Source organism: Hypanus sabinus, chromosome X1, assembly GCF_030144855.1.
Source record: "Hypanus sabinus isolate sHypSab1 chromosome X1, sHypSab1.hap1, whole genome shotgun sequence".
NCBI classification, from domain to species: Eukaryota; Metazoa; Chordata; class Chondrichthyes; order Myliobatiformes; family Dasyatidae; genus Hypanus; species Hypanus sabinus.
In genome coordinates this window covers 16,423,069-16,437,176 of record NC_082738.1, presented here as the reverse complement: position 1 = coordinate 16,437,176, position 14,108 = coordinate 16,423,069, and the positions used below count along the sequence as shown (strand labels likewise).

The following is a 14,108-nucleotide window of genomic DNA, read 5'->3' as shown; positions in this document are numbered from 1 at the left end:
TCAAGGACTCTACAACTCATGTCCTCAATATTTATTACTTATTTGTTTATCATTTTTTGTATTTTCATAAATTTGTATTTGGCAGTTTTTCATTGATTCTAGTATGTTTATATTTACTATAAATGCCCACAAGAAAATGAATCACAGTGCTGACATATATGTACTTTGAAATTTCAAACTGGTCAATGACAGCAAAAAAATTAATCAGAATCAGATTTAATATCACTGGCATATGTCGTGAAATTTGTTAACTTTGCAGTAGCAGTACAATGCAATACATGATAAATATAAGAAACATAAACTGTGAATTACAATAAATATATACAATTAAATAGCTAAATAAGTAGTGCAAAAATAGAAATAAAAATGTAGTGAGGTAGTGTTCATGGGTTCAATGTCCATTAAGAAATCGGATAGCAGAGGGGAAGAAGCTGGTACTAAATCGCTGAATGTGTGCCTTCAGGCTTCTGTACCTCCTTCCTGACAGAAACAGCAAGAACAGGGCATTCATGATGGACACTGCCTTTTTGAAGCATCACTCCTTGAAGATTTCCTGGAGGTGCTAAAAATCAGACCCACACCAAGCAACTACATAGTCAAAAACATGCTGGTGTGAATAAGTGGGAAAATGTGATAACAAGTCACACATTACATTTAACTACATTCACTGAAGGCCTTAGTTGGAAAGGCACATCCTCCTTTCATCTGGTAAAATAAACAATTGACGGTGCTAAGACCTTCAGCACAGAGTGAATGGACTGAGTAGTCTTGTATTTAATGAGAAAAATGAAAATAAAAGGAAACTGTGGAAAGAGCCAGAGATAGGACTGTTATTCTAGCCTCTTGACCTTCCCAGAGTTTCACCACTTGCGATGGTGCCTTCAGCTGCCTGGATTCCCTCCCTAAACATCTCCCCTCTCTTTCTCTTTATAGTTGTATCTTACAGTTTACATCTTTGACTGAAATGTTTTTACATTGTTTTATGTAGCTCAGCATAATTTTTTTTATGATGATATTCCTGTCAAATAAAATGGGAGAATTTACACTGTTAGAGAAGTATAAGAGTGTGCTTTTATTAAGATGGTGATTACTGCTATTTGATGGTGTCACTCAGGTTAAAATGCTTTTATAGTGATCATTTCATTCTTGTTCTTAAATTGATCGTTTGTCTTGAAATATCTTTTATTCAGGTTTGGGCGTGAAGTTCAGAGAACCTCTGAGGCTCGAATACACTCCCGGGGATGGAATATCATTCCACCACAGCGTTTTGGAAAGAAGAAATGACAGAACTAGACACCTCAGTCACCTGATTACAGTTAGAGTTCTTGTCGCATTGGCTAAACTTGATTTAGAAGTTAAAATACATTCATCACTTAAACTCCTCCAAATACTGTGTCCCTAGAAATAAATTTAATATGTGATAATTATAATTGTCTTTGTGAATAGTTAAATAAAGGTGATATTCAGAGAGCTGATTTACTCATTGGAAATTTAATTCAGCCTCTAGCCCTTGCAAACTCTTCCGAGAAATTACTTCTTTTTAAAATGCTTCTTTTTCTCTATTCCACCTAAATTTGTGGCCTCCAAAACTTTATGACTCATATCATTCATGCCATTTCCCCCATACTCGTTGAACCTCCTGCTGGGCTCCCAGATCAGCAACACCTCAATAATCCAGGAAAATTAGCGTGTGAGATGTGAAAGTCACTGGCGGCCAACATTTATTGACACCCCAACTTGCTCTTTAACCACGAGTCTGCAGTTACACAACATCCAGACAAGGCTTACAGATTTCTTTCTCTGTATTAGTGAACCATTACTGACATCTACTTCTTAATTCCAGATTGATTGAAAGAAACCAGATGTAAAATGCCATGCTGCCACGCTGGGGTTTGAAATAATTTCCTCCAGAATTGCAGCCCGAAACTGTTTCTTGGTGTAGTAACTTATCCCCTGTGTTACCACTGGCACATCCATAAAAATTAAAGCCGGGTTAGATCACCCAGCCCAGATGATCAGCAGTGGACCAGTGAACCAACTGGAGGCTGAGGATGGATGCATGCCATCCTTTGTCCTAGATGATCACAGTCACAAACTAGAAGAGAAATTAGCTAATACTCTCAGGAAATACCCTGATGTTGTTCAGTCTCTACCACCTTTAATATCAAGCTGCCTAATTTCCAGTGATCGAAAACTTTCACAGGGTATTCCAGAATAACTTAGGATCATAGCTATGAATTTCTCATTAGTCATGTTAATGCTGAATTATAAGTTAAAAAGACTAGCTGATTAATAACAGAATATAGCCCTTCATGGGTTCCTTATATGTACTGTTTCAGAGTTAAGGCTCCTCTAAGAGACCACAACCTCATTGTAGGGTTTGGAGGCTTGTGTGCCTCAATGACCCGGAGAATTATGTTGGCCGGAGTCAGGACTTTATGCTTTGGCTCTTGGTAGGGTTACCCTCGCCAACCAGGTCAAAGGATGGAGGCCAGACTAAGAGTGGTCCACTGGTCCTTCAAGTTTGGGGGTTCAGCTCAGGGCTAACAACCCTGATAGGTAAAAGAAAAAAATGTTACAGAAACAGCAATGAAGAATTCTATACCTGAGTGCATGGTATTCCTGTGTCTCCACCCAGGAGTTACATGACTGACATTAGTGAAAACTGAGTTACTGATACAATGAAGGAAACCCTGAACACCACCAGAGATGAAGAACCTTCACTGCTGCCCTAAACGTCAGCAGCGAAAGGGGCAGTAAGTACAAACGTTTGTAAGTAAGAGTTAAGGCTATACTGAAAAACCATCATGGGAGTTATTAATCAAAATGTTCTAAGTGATGGCAGGAACATTATTTTAAACACACACACGTTATATATATATATATATAAAAATTAATGGTAGTTGAGGAATATAAGAGAACACTAAAGAGGGAAATCAGGAGGGCTAAAAGAATGGATGAGGTTGCTCGAGCAGACAAGGTGAAGTAGAATCCCAATGGCTTCTATATTAAGAGCAAAAGGACAGCAAGGTACAAAATTAGTCATTTTGAAGATCAGACTGGTCATCTGTGCATGGAGCCAAAACAGATGGGTGAGGTCTAATATGGACTCTTGCATCTCTATTTACTCGGGAGATGGACACGGAGACCATAGAACTGAGGCAACACAGTAGTGAGGTCATGGACTTTATACAGATTAAAGAGGAGGAGGTGTTTGCTGTCTTGAGCCAATTAGGCTAGATAAATCCCCAGGGCCTGACAAAATGTTCCCTCAGACTTTGCGAGGGGCAAGTGCAGAAACTGAAGAGGCCCGAGCAGAGATACTTAAAACATCCTTATCCACGGGTGAGATGCCAAAGGATTGGATGATAACTAACGTCGTTCTTTTGTTTAAGAAAGGCTCCAAGACTAAGCTGGGAAATTATAGGTCGGTGAGCCTAACATCAGTAGTGGGAAAGTTACTGGAAGGTGTTCCAAGGGACCGGATATACAAGACTGATTAAGATAGTTAACATGGCTTTGTGCACGGTAGGTCATGTCTAACCAACCTTAGAGTTTTTGGAGGAAGTTACCAGGAAAGTTGTTGAAGGCAAAGCAATGGATGTAGTGAAGCATCTAACAATGTCCCACGTGGGAGGTCGATAAAGAAGGTTCAGTCACTTGGCATTCAGGATGCAGTAGATAACTGGCTTTGTGGAAGAACCAGAGAGTGGTAGTAGATGGTTGCCTCGCTGACTGGAGGCCTGTGACTAGTGGAGTGCTGCTGGATCCTTTGTTGTTTGTTATCTATATCAATAATTTGGATAATAAAGTGAATCAGCAAATTTGTGGATGATACCAAGATTGGAGGCATAGTAGGCAGCGAGTAAGGCCATCAAAGCTTGCAGCAGGAAAAAATGGGCTGAAAACTGGCAAATGGAATTTAAAGCAGACATGTGTGCAGTGCTGCATTTTGGGAGAACAAACCAGGGTAGGACATACACAGTGAGTGGTAGGACACTGAGGAATGTGGAAGAACCGAGGGATGTCGGAATACAGATCCATAGTTCCTTGAAAGTGGCATCACAGTGCCAAAACAGGCCCTTCAGCTATCTAGTCTCTTCTGAACTATTAATCGGCCTAACCCCATCAACTTGCACCAGACCATCCACTTAGGGTCATAAAGAGAGCTTTTGGCACATTGGCCTTCATAAATCAAAGTATTGAGTACAGGATATGGGATGTTAAGTTGAAATTGTATGAGTTTGGAGTATTGTGTCCAGTTCTGGTCATCTACCTACAGAAAAGATATCAAGAAGGTTAAAATAGTAGTGCAGAGAAAATTTACAAGAATGTTGCCAGGACAGGACTTGAGAAACTGAGTTACAGGGAAAGGTTGAATAGGTTAGGACTTTATTTCCTGGAGCATAGGAGAATGAGGGGAGATTTGACAGAGGTATATAAAATTATGAGGGGTATAGATAGGGCAAGTGTAAGCAGGCTTTTTCCACTGAGGTTGGGTGAAGCTAGAAGTTAAGGGTGAAAGGTGACATATTTAAACAGAATCTGAGGGGGAATTTCTTCACTCAGGGAGGTGAGAGTGTGGAACGAGCTGCCAGCTCGTGGTGGATACAAGCTTGATTTCAATATTTAAGAGAAATTCAGATAAGTACATGGATGGGAGGGCTATGGTCTGAGTGCCAGTCAATGGGGTTAGGCAGATTAATAGTTCGGAAGAGACTAGATAGCTGAAGGGCCTGTTTCTGCACTGTAGTACTCTATTACTCCATAAATTATATACAGGTATAACATATAAACAAATAAACATTATTTAATATATATGTTTATATGAGTGAAATGGACTAATGAAACTTAAAACTCTGCTGCAGTGTGGCTAATTATTCATTATTGCAGCTTGCAGTTACATAAATGGGATGCTGGCACAGACAATCTGTCAGTAGGGATTACTAGTGCACAAGGGCTGCTGGAGGAGAATCATCTTTGACCTACCAGATAAGATTTAGCCAATTGTCTCAGTGTAAGAAATGATAGAAAGTAACCATTTGACAGCACAGTTCACCAAACAAGAATAAGTTTGAGCCGCTTGTACTTCCTGTTTCATTAACTTCCAGAAGAGCCCTGACCTGCACATCAGGTGAAAACTTAAACCTACAAAGGTTTAAACCCAAAAACTTGAGTTTTTGGGTTGGTAAAAACCCAAACTTGGATGACGTCTGTGTGGAATTTGCACGTTCTCCCTGTGAAACCGGCTCTGGTTTCACCCAACATCTCAAGCATATACTTAGGCTGGTGGGTTAATTTGCCACTGTAAATTGTTTCCATTGTAGGTGAGTAAGAGGATCAGTGGGGAGTTCATGGTGTACGTGCGAGAGAATAGATTACAGGGGAATAAGTACGGAATGGGGATACAAGAGAAAATCTGCAGATGCTAGAAATCTGGAGCAACAAACACAAAATGCTGGTGGAACTCAGCAGGTCAGGCAGCATCTGTGCAGTCAATGTTTCGGGTTGGGACCCTCCATCAGGACTGGACAAGAGATTCTGCAGATGCTGGAATCAGGAGCAACTTTGGAGTCACGAGAGCGAGATCTGTGCGAGAGCAGGAACTGTTGAAAAGAGCAAGTCTCACTGCATGTGAGTCTTACTTTGGCCAATAAAAGAACTGAGATTTAAGCAGAGGTTTAAGAAGTGAGGGGGTTAAGAGTGTGGAACAGATGCTTGAGCTCAAGACTTCGATGAGAAGAGACAGAAGATAGGTTGAGGTTTTTTGTCATGTTACCCTTTCTTTTTTAATTATAGCAGCAAGAATGGATGCCAGGGCAGTGGTGTGCCTCCCTTGCATGATGGGAGAACTCCTGTGTCCCTGATTGCTATATCTATGAGAAAAGCATCTGGGTGCAGCTCCTTTCAAACAGAAACCAGATAGGAGGCTGTGAGTGATCGGGAAGATGATGGAGCAGTTAGTGTAAATGTAGATGCAGTGTGTAGAGAAACTGTGATAGGCAGCAGGTAGGGCATTAATGAAGACAGCTGGATGGGTTGAAATATGTTTATTTTCCTGCAGAAATGATCAAGGACAAGGGTGATGTACTTGGAGCAAGGATTAGTACTTGGAGCTACAATGCTGTGCTATTACACAGACTTGGCTATCACAAGGGCAGGAATGGCTGCTGGAATTTCTGAAGTTTCTAGTCTTGATAAATTAATATTGTTATTTATAATATCTGTGATGATACCTTATCTGGAGCTTGTCTGAAATAATTGGCACTTCTATAGCACTCTTCACAGCTTCATAAAAATCCTTGCCATTGCTTAGAACAGTTTGATGATTAATTCCTGTGATGGTTCTTCAGCTCTGAAACCTACCAGCTCAATACAAATGAGGAGCCTGCAAGGGCCTGTATTCAGCTGGCCTGTAATTCAGCATGTCGAATTAAAAACGCATAGCTACAATGCAGAGACACTCTGGAGAGTTTCATGGAGGGCTTTACAGCCCAGCCACTAGAGGCCTTTTTGAAGTAGCAGTTGTCAGTAGAAAAGGGAGAAGTAACATTCCAGATAGCAATGAATACAGAAGTATGTTTTAGTGAGGGATAAACATTATTTGGGACGAGAGAGGTCTCTCCTGCTTTCAGGGTCATAGATTCAGATTCAAATTTATTTATCACATGTAGATCAAAACATACAGTGAAATGCATCATTTTTGTTAACAACCAACGTGCCCAAGGATGTGGGGGCAGCCCACATGTGCTGCCTCACACTCTGGTGCCAACACAGCTTGCCCACAATGCTCAGCAGAACAACACAGAACACAACAAGCAACAAAATTAACCCTGCTCCCTTCTCCCAAATGCACACGTATTGTCCTCCAACCCCAGGGCAGGCAGCCTCCAGCGGACTCAGATTCGCAGTCGCTAGGCCTTCAACTTTCCCAGCAGTCTTGCAGAGATTCGCAGACTTGGGGCTCTGGTCATCAAGAGTACAGCAGAGTTACAGGCCCCTTGGCCCAACCAGTCCATGCTGATCACAGTGACCACCTATCCAGTTCCCCATTTCCTGTGTTCAGCCCATATCCCTCTAAGCTTCACCACTCATGTACATCTTAAATGATACTATTGTACCTACCTCAACCACTTCCTCTGGCATCTCTTTCTATATACTCACCACCCTATGTGTGACGGGAAAGAAGTTGCCCCTCAAGTCCCTTTTAAAATCTTTCCCTTCTCACCCTCAATCTATGTTGCTAATTTTGGAATCCCTACTGTGGAAAAGACTGTTACCATCCACCTTATCTATGCATCTCATAATTTTAAACATTTCTATAAGGTTCATTCTCCTACATTCCTAGCCTGACCAATCTCTCCCTATTAGCCAGGGAACATCCTCATAGATCTATTTTGCACTCTTTCCAGTTTAACCACACCTTTGCTATAACAAGGTGATCAAAATCATACACAATACCTCAAATGCATCCTCACCAGTGATTTGTACAACTGCAACATAACGTTCCAACTCCTGCACTCAACACCCTGACTGATGAAGGCCAGTGTTCTAAACAAAGGGTGATTGATAACTTCGTGGCCTAAAGTAGAAGTAGTCAATTTTAGAAACCCTAGCACATTTATTTTTCCTACATTTACACACTTAGTCCAGTGGCCGAGGAGCATACGGATCTCTCTCTGTAGAAGTCTACGTCTTGGACCGCCAGAAATGGTCCACAGCATGGGGTGATTGATAAGTATGTGGCCGAAGGTAGAAGGAGATGAGTTATTAACTTCAATCTTGCTGCATTATCATTCAAAAGAGTTGAACTGCACGTGCATGTAACGAGAGCTGTATAACTCATCCTATTCTACCTAGGCCATGAACTTATCAATCACCCCTGCTGTGGACTACCTGGAGGTCCAAGGCGCTCTCGTTACATGCACGTGTAGTTCAAGTCTGAGTGAAAATGCAGAAAGTTTGAAGTTAATAACTCATCTCCTTCTACCTGTGGACCACTTCTTCAAAGAAGGGATCTGGATGCTCCACGACTGCTGGAATAAGTGTGTACATGTAGGAGGGGACTATGTTGAATAATAAATGTGCTAGGTTTTCTAAAATTGTCTCCTTCTACCTAGGCCACGAACTTATCAATCACCCCTTGTACACCTTCTTCACTACCCTGTCTACCGGTGATGCCACTTTCATTGAACTATGCCCATATACTTTGAGGTCCCTCTATTCCATTGCACTTTCTAATGCTCTAGTATTCATTGTACCTATGCAGGCTTGACTTTACAAAATGCATCATCTAACACTTATCTGCATTGAAATCCATTTGCCATTCCTCGGCTATTTCCCTAACTGATCTAGGTCACCCTGTAATCTACAATAACCTTTGTCACTATCAACAACATCTCCTAATTTCTTGTTGTGTCTGCAATTGTTTTTCCCTTCAGAATGTTGTTGCAGAATTGACAGCAGTACGCGCCTAGAGGAAGTAGGAAGGTCTTCTCAGTCACCTACGGTACGTGGGAGTCATCCAGAAACTTCAGCCATTGTCAATCATTTCCTCCAGGTGCTCTGATTTCCCCCCACATTTCAAAGACATATGGATCAGTAGGTTAATTGGTCATATGGGTGTAATTGGGTAGTGCAGTCTCATTGGGCCAGAAGGGCCTGTTACTGTGCTGTATCTCGAAGTAAACCCAAAAAGTCAAATAGCATCTGTGGAAAGAGAATCAAGTTTCTTGTTACAGGTCATAGTCATGCAGCATAGATACAGGCCTTTCAGCCCAACTCATGCCAACTGATAGTCCCATCTGCCCATGTTTGGCCCATAACCCCTCCTATCGATTTACTTATAGATTACTTTAAAATGTTGCCAATTGCCTGCCTTAACCACCACGCTCTTTGGTCGGTCTGAAACTTGATGGTCTACTAGCACATGGAGATGTCCGTGGGGGAATGCTGCCAACTGGCACACTCTCAGCTGCAGGAGTACGTGCTGAGGGACGCACTCTAACTTGGTGCAGCCACCGCAAGGGCCCGGTGGGGAAGGACCACAGTCTAGGGTTCTTCTCCCGCGGGAGTTGAGGGTATACCCCACTGAATGTAAATATGAAAGAACAGAGTGCCACGTGAGTGGCAAATTTTGAATTTTGAAAATGTTAAAACAGTAATGGTAATAACTGTAAAGAATTGAAAGTCATTGAATGGCTGTTGTATATAATTTTATTTTTGAATAAAGTATCTTTTGTTTAATAAAAAAAAAACACCATCTCTGGCAGATCATTGCAAATACACACCACCCTTTGTGTGAAGAAGTTGCCTCTAATGACCCTTTTAAATCCCTCATCTGATCTTAAACCTATACCTTTTCATTTTTAACATCCCTTGCCTGAGAAAAAAGACCATGTACTTTTCCCCTGTCTGTGCCCCTCATGATCTTATTTATCTATCAGGACCCTCTATCTCCTACGTTCCAGGGAACAGAATCTAGACTACACAACCTCTCTCAGTCTGGGAGACATTATCAGAATGGCTTCAAAAAAATCCCGGCGCTCAGTGGCTGAGCTCATCTCCCAGACTGCTACTGCGACCAAGTGGACCTGACTAAGCCATAGATGGTAGTAACAAGATGTGAAGGGATTAACATCTCTGGCAAAAATTTACTGAAATAAACTTGTGCTGATTTTTTGAATAAGAGAATGAATGCAAATGCACCTCATGAGCCACCTCACTGCAGGGTGCTAAGACATCTTCTGGAGAACTACAAAAGGCATTTGGCCACACAAAATTAAAAGGTCAAGCTGCCTTGGATAGACTTGGACCTTCAATAAGATTTAATGTCGTCACGACAGAAGAAATATAATGATTCTGATTCATTTACAATTTATCACATGTACATTAAAACACACAGTGAAATGCATCATTTATGTTAACAACCAACACAATCTGAGGATGTGCTGGGGGCAGCCCCCAAGTGTCACCACACATTCTGGCACCGACATAGCATGTCCACAACGTTCAGCAGAGCGACACAACAAAAAAAGAAAACAGCAGCAAAACAAGCCCTTTCCCACCTTCCCACCCTCCCACCCCACTCACACAAACCCCAGGACAAAGCCCGACGACAATACTGTATCCTTGTTTAATACCTTCACACAGAGGCACTAACAATAAAAGCTAAATGAGTCAGAGTGGGGCGATTTGGAAAAATGTGATGGGACAGTAATGGTTGTTATATTTTGGGGAGCTGCATATCAAAAACGCAAGAGAATCTGCAGATGCTGGAAATTTTAATCAACACACACAAAATGCTGGAAGAATTCAGCAGGTCAGGCAGCATCTATAGAAATGAATAAACAGCCAATATTTTGGGCCAAGACCCTTCTTCAAGACGGAAAAAGGAAGGGGGAAGACACCAGAATTAAAAGGTGAGGAGAGGGAAAGGAGGATAGCTGGAAGATGATGGGTGAAGCCAGGTGGGTGAAAAAGCTTAAAGGTTGGAGAAGAAGGAATTTGATAGGAGAAAAGAGTGGACCACAGGAGAAAGGGAAGGAGGAGGGGACCCAAGGGGAGGGTGGTAGGCAGGTGAGAAGAGGTAAAAGGTCAGAGTGGGGAATAGAAGAGGGATGGAAGGGGAGAGAACAGACTTTTCACCAGAAGGAGAAATCAATATTCACGCCATCAAGTTGGAGGCTAAACAGACAGAATACAAGGTTTTGTTCCACCACCTTGAGGGTGGCCTCCTCTTGGCACAAGAGGAGGCCACGGACGGACATGTCCGAATAGGAAGAGGAGTAAGAACCAAAGTCTTTAGCCACTGGGAAGCTCCGCTCTTGGCGGATAGAGCAGAGGTGCTTGTCGAAGGGATCCCCCAATTTACGACGGATCTCACCAATGTAGAAAAACCCATTTCGGGTGCGCCAGACACAACAGACTACCCCAGCAGTGTTGCCTCAAGTGGAAGGACTGTTTGGGGCTCTAAATGGAGGTGAGGCAGGTGCCGAGAGAGAGATTAGTGGGGAGGACAAACACACAAGGGAGTCACGGAGGGAGTGATCCCTGTGGAATGTGGAGTGGGGGGGGGGGAGGAGATAAAGATGTGTTTATTAGTGAAGTGGGAGAGGTGAATATCATGCATATCAATAATTTTACATTTGTGTTGTATGATCATTGGAGGTTTGCCCTGGCCCTCTGCAGTCTGACCTTGCTACAGCTTGTGAAAGAAGTATTATTCCTAAGGCCAGGCAATACTCAAGTGCAAAACATACCTCACTGGTTCAATTTGGGAAGATTTGCAAGGGTTTTAACTGTCCCACTGGAAAAAGGGTTACTTGTTCATTTCAGCTTGTGGACTGCGTCAGAACATCAGGACAAAGATTAACATTCAGCTCTCCCTGTAGGAACATTAATCAAACCAATAATAACTGATGTGTCCCAATCAGCATCCATTAATGGGTCTTTTACTAAGCTGTCCAAAGACTCAGACCTCTTTTTATAAAACAGAATTATAACTCCTGAGAGCTAATTGACAATTTCACTCTTATCTAGAGAAAATGCTAAATCTTATTGAAAGCATGATCAATATAATCTGTGCTTAGCTTTGCTGAGACTAAATCACCGCGATGGGTGAAGAGAGAACTTACATCACAGTCACTGAACTCGATGGGGACTGGGGGCCATGGCCAGGCACTTGGCCTCTCTGTTCCAATGCTGGTGAGACCTAGCATCAGGTTGAAGATTCTAGTTACGGATTCGTGGCCTGGTGATTAAGAGGAAAATGCACTTTTTAAACTTCTTTTAATGTTTGTCATCATTTCTTGCTATTGTAGTGTTTTAATTGTGTAACTTAAATTACTTGCATCATTTTAATGCTTCTTAAATGTCTCTAAATTTCAGAAACAGTAAAATTCTGTTAACCTGCTATCTGAATGTTGGGAAATCAAGATGTTTCGGTATCTGGCTCATCAGATGCTGATCCTCAAGTTCCCTCTCTTACACCAGAGCTCCACTTCATTAAACATACTGAATTTACTGGAGAATTTGTTATAGTGTTATGTGATATCTTACAAAAAGTGAATTAAAAGAGTGTTAGAGTATGAATTGGAGTAACTGAGTCAGGGACCAAAGTCGTGGCTGCGGCAGATTCACAGGGTTTTACCATAAAGTTCTTTTAGAAACAATGCCTTTCTGTTTTGGCAGGTGGAGATCAGTCTCTCAGCCTTGCCTTCTCTCACAGCCTATCAGAGTGTTGCAGGGGGGCAAGACTACTGCTGCCTGAGGCCTACACACTTTGTTGGATGCCTCATTCGATTGGTTGGATGCAAGGGGCTGATCCCCAATGAGATCAGCCCCACATCTAGCTCAGGTGCAGGGCAGATTTTTACTGATTTCTCCCATCTGACACTCAAGGGATTTATAAAAGAATATTAGACATAGGAGCAAGAGTAGGCAATCTGGCCCATCAAACCTGCTCCACCATTCAATAAGATCATGGCTGATCTGACCTTTGAACTCAGCTTTACTTACCTACCTTTTCCCCATAACCCTTAATTTCCCTGTGATGCAAAAATCTGTGTCTTAAATATATTTATTGAGGTACCTCAATTGCTTCCCTGGGGAGAAAATTCCACAGATACACTACTCTCTGGGAAAAGCAGTTTATCCCCATCTCTGTCCTAAATCTACTTCCCACAAGTCTCAAGGCTATGTTCCCTAGTGCTAGTCCCATTTACCAGTGGAAATAACTTTCCTCTCTATCTTAACAATCCCTTACATAATTTTATATATTTCTATAAGATCCCCACTCATTCTTCTGAATTCTAGTGAGTATAGTCCCAGGTAACTCAATCTCTCCTCACAGGCTAAACCCCTTAACTCTGGAATCAACCTAGTGAACATCCTCTGCACCGCCTCCAAAAACTGCATGCACTACTCTAGACGCAGTACCGTGGCAGCATAACCTCCCTGCTCTGAAGTTCAATCCTTCTAGCAAGCAGGTTAACCAGGTTACTGTGGGATACATACAGAACAGAAGATAGGGTGAGAGTAGAGTGTACTAATAACAAATATATTAAGCATTTGATAAAAGAATATTTAAAAGGAAAGAATTGGGTCTATTAACTTTGTGTGATTACAAATTTTGTTCATCTAACTAAATACTCTTTTACTAGCAAAGTGATATCCTTGCTTGGTTCCAGTTGGAGTATCCAAATGTTATTTTTAATGGCTGCATGGGTGTTTACCATGAAGTCTTACAAGATACACTAGTCATACAGCACAAAAACATTCCCACTACATTTACGCCAACCATCAAGCAATTAATCTCAATTCCCAGAATTTATTCCATAACATTAGTAATTGAAGACCAGTGATTCCCAAACTTTTTTGGGTTATCACCCACTCAGCTCCCAGGCCACATCCTCAGCACCCCTTGTCCCTTTCCAACTGTTCCACAAACACTATAAAGAATTTTGATTAATGATGCACAATGAAAGAAAATAGGAACTGTAAATCCAAAACAATGACAAATAATTACAAAATTATTCAAATCTATTTAAAGCTACAAATAAAATAACTCCTATATTTAACGACAGAAAAAAACAATTTTCATCAACAATTTTAGAGTGTACATTAACAGTCCAACTATTCACTACCTCATTGTTTTTTCACCTTTCAATGAGATGAACAGGCTTGGTACAGTGATATCAGCTTCTCAACATCAGGTTGAATGTCACTCTGGATTCTCAGATCCCCACATTCAGTAATTTTCAATCTGTTTCTTGGCTTTGAAAGAAGTTGAGTGACTGCACTGAAACTGTGCTCCACTAAATATGATGTTGCAAAGGAAATAAAGAACATCTTGATCTTTTTCCACAGTGCAGGATAGCAATCAAAAATTTCTCTCTGCAACCAAAAGTCTTGATATGACTTTTTGGCCCTTGGCTTCAGCTCAAGGTCATTTTGTGGTGAGACCGTTTTTTTCCTCCATATTTCCTGTTAATTCCTTGTTACAAGAGTTCAGGAATTTGGATTGACAGAAGATCTGAAATCTCTCTGACATGTCTTTATGCAGCTCACACAGGTGGGCACGATATACTTGAAAGTTATCATCTGGT

The 14,108-nt window shown here is 41.5% G+C and overlaps 1 protein-coding gene across 7 annotated transcripts in view; it reads right to left on the bottom strand.

Annotated features, from left to right (window-relative positions):
* Positions 1-200: 200 nt before the first annotated feature.
* Positions 201-14,108, bottom strand: part of tarbp2 (TAR (HIV) RNA binding protein 2) — a 49,110-nt gene continuing 35,202 nt past the window's right edge. For 5 of the 7 annotated variants that reach the window (XM_059955945.1, XM_059955947.1, XM_059955948.1 and 2 more), the window contains 2 exons: positions 11,637-11,752; positions 10,098-11,387 (listed from right to left, as the gene is read on the bottom strand). The gene's annotated coding sequence lies outside the window, so the exon portion shown is untranslated. Of the gene's footprint in view, positions 8,710-10,097; positions 11,388-11,636; positions 11,753-14,108 lie in introns of those variants that run through there. The other 2 variants (XM_059955942.1, XM_059955944.1) reach the window with 2 other exon arrangements.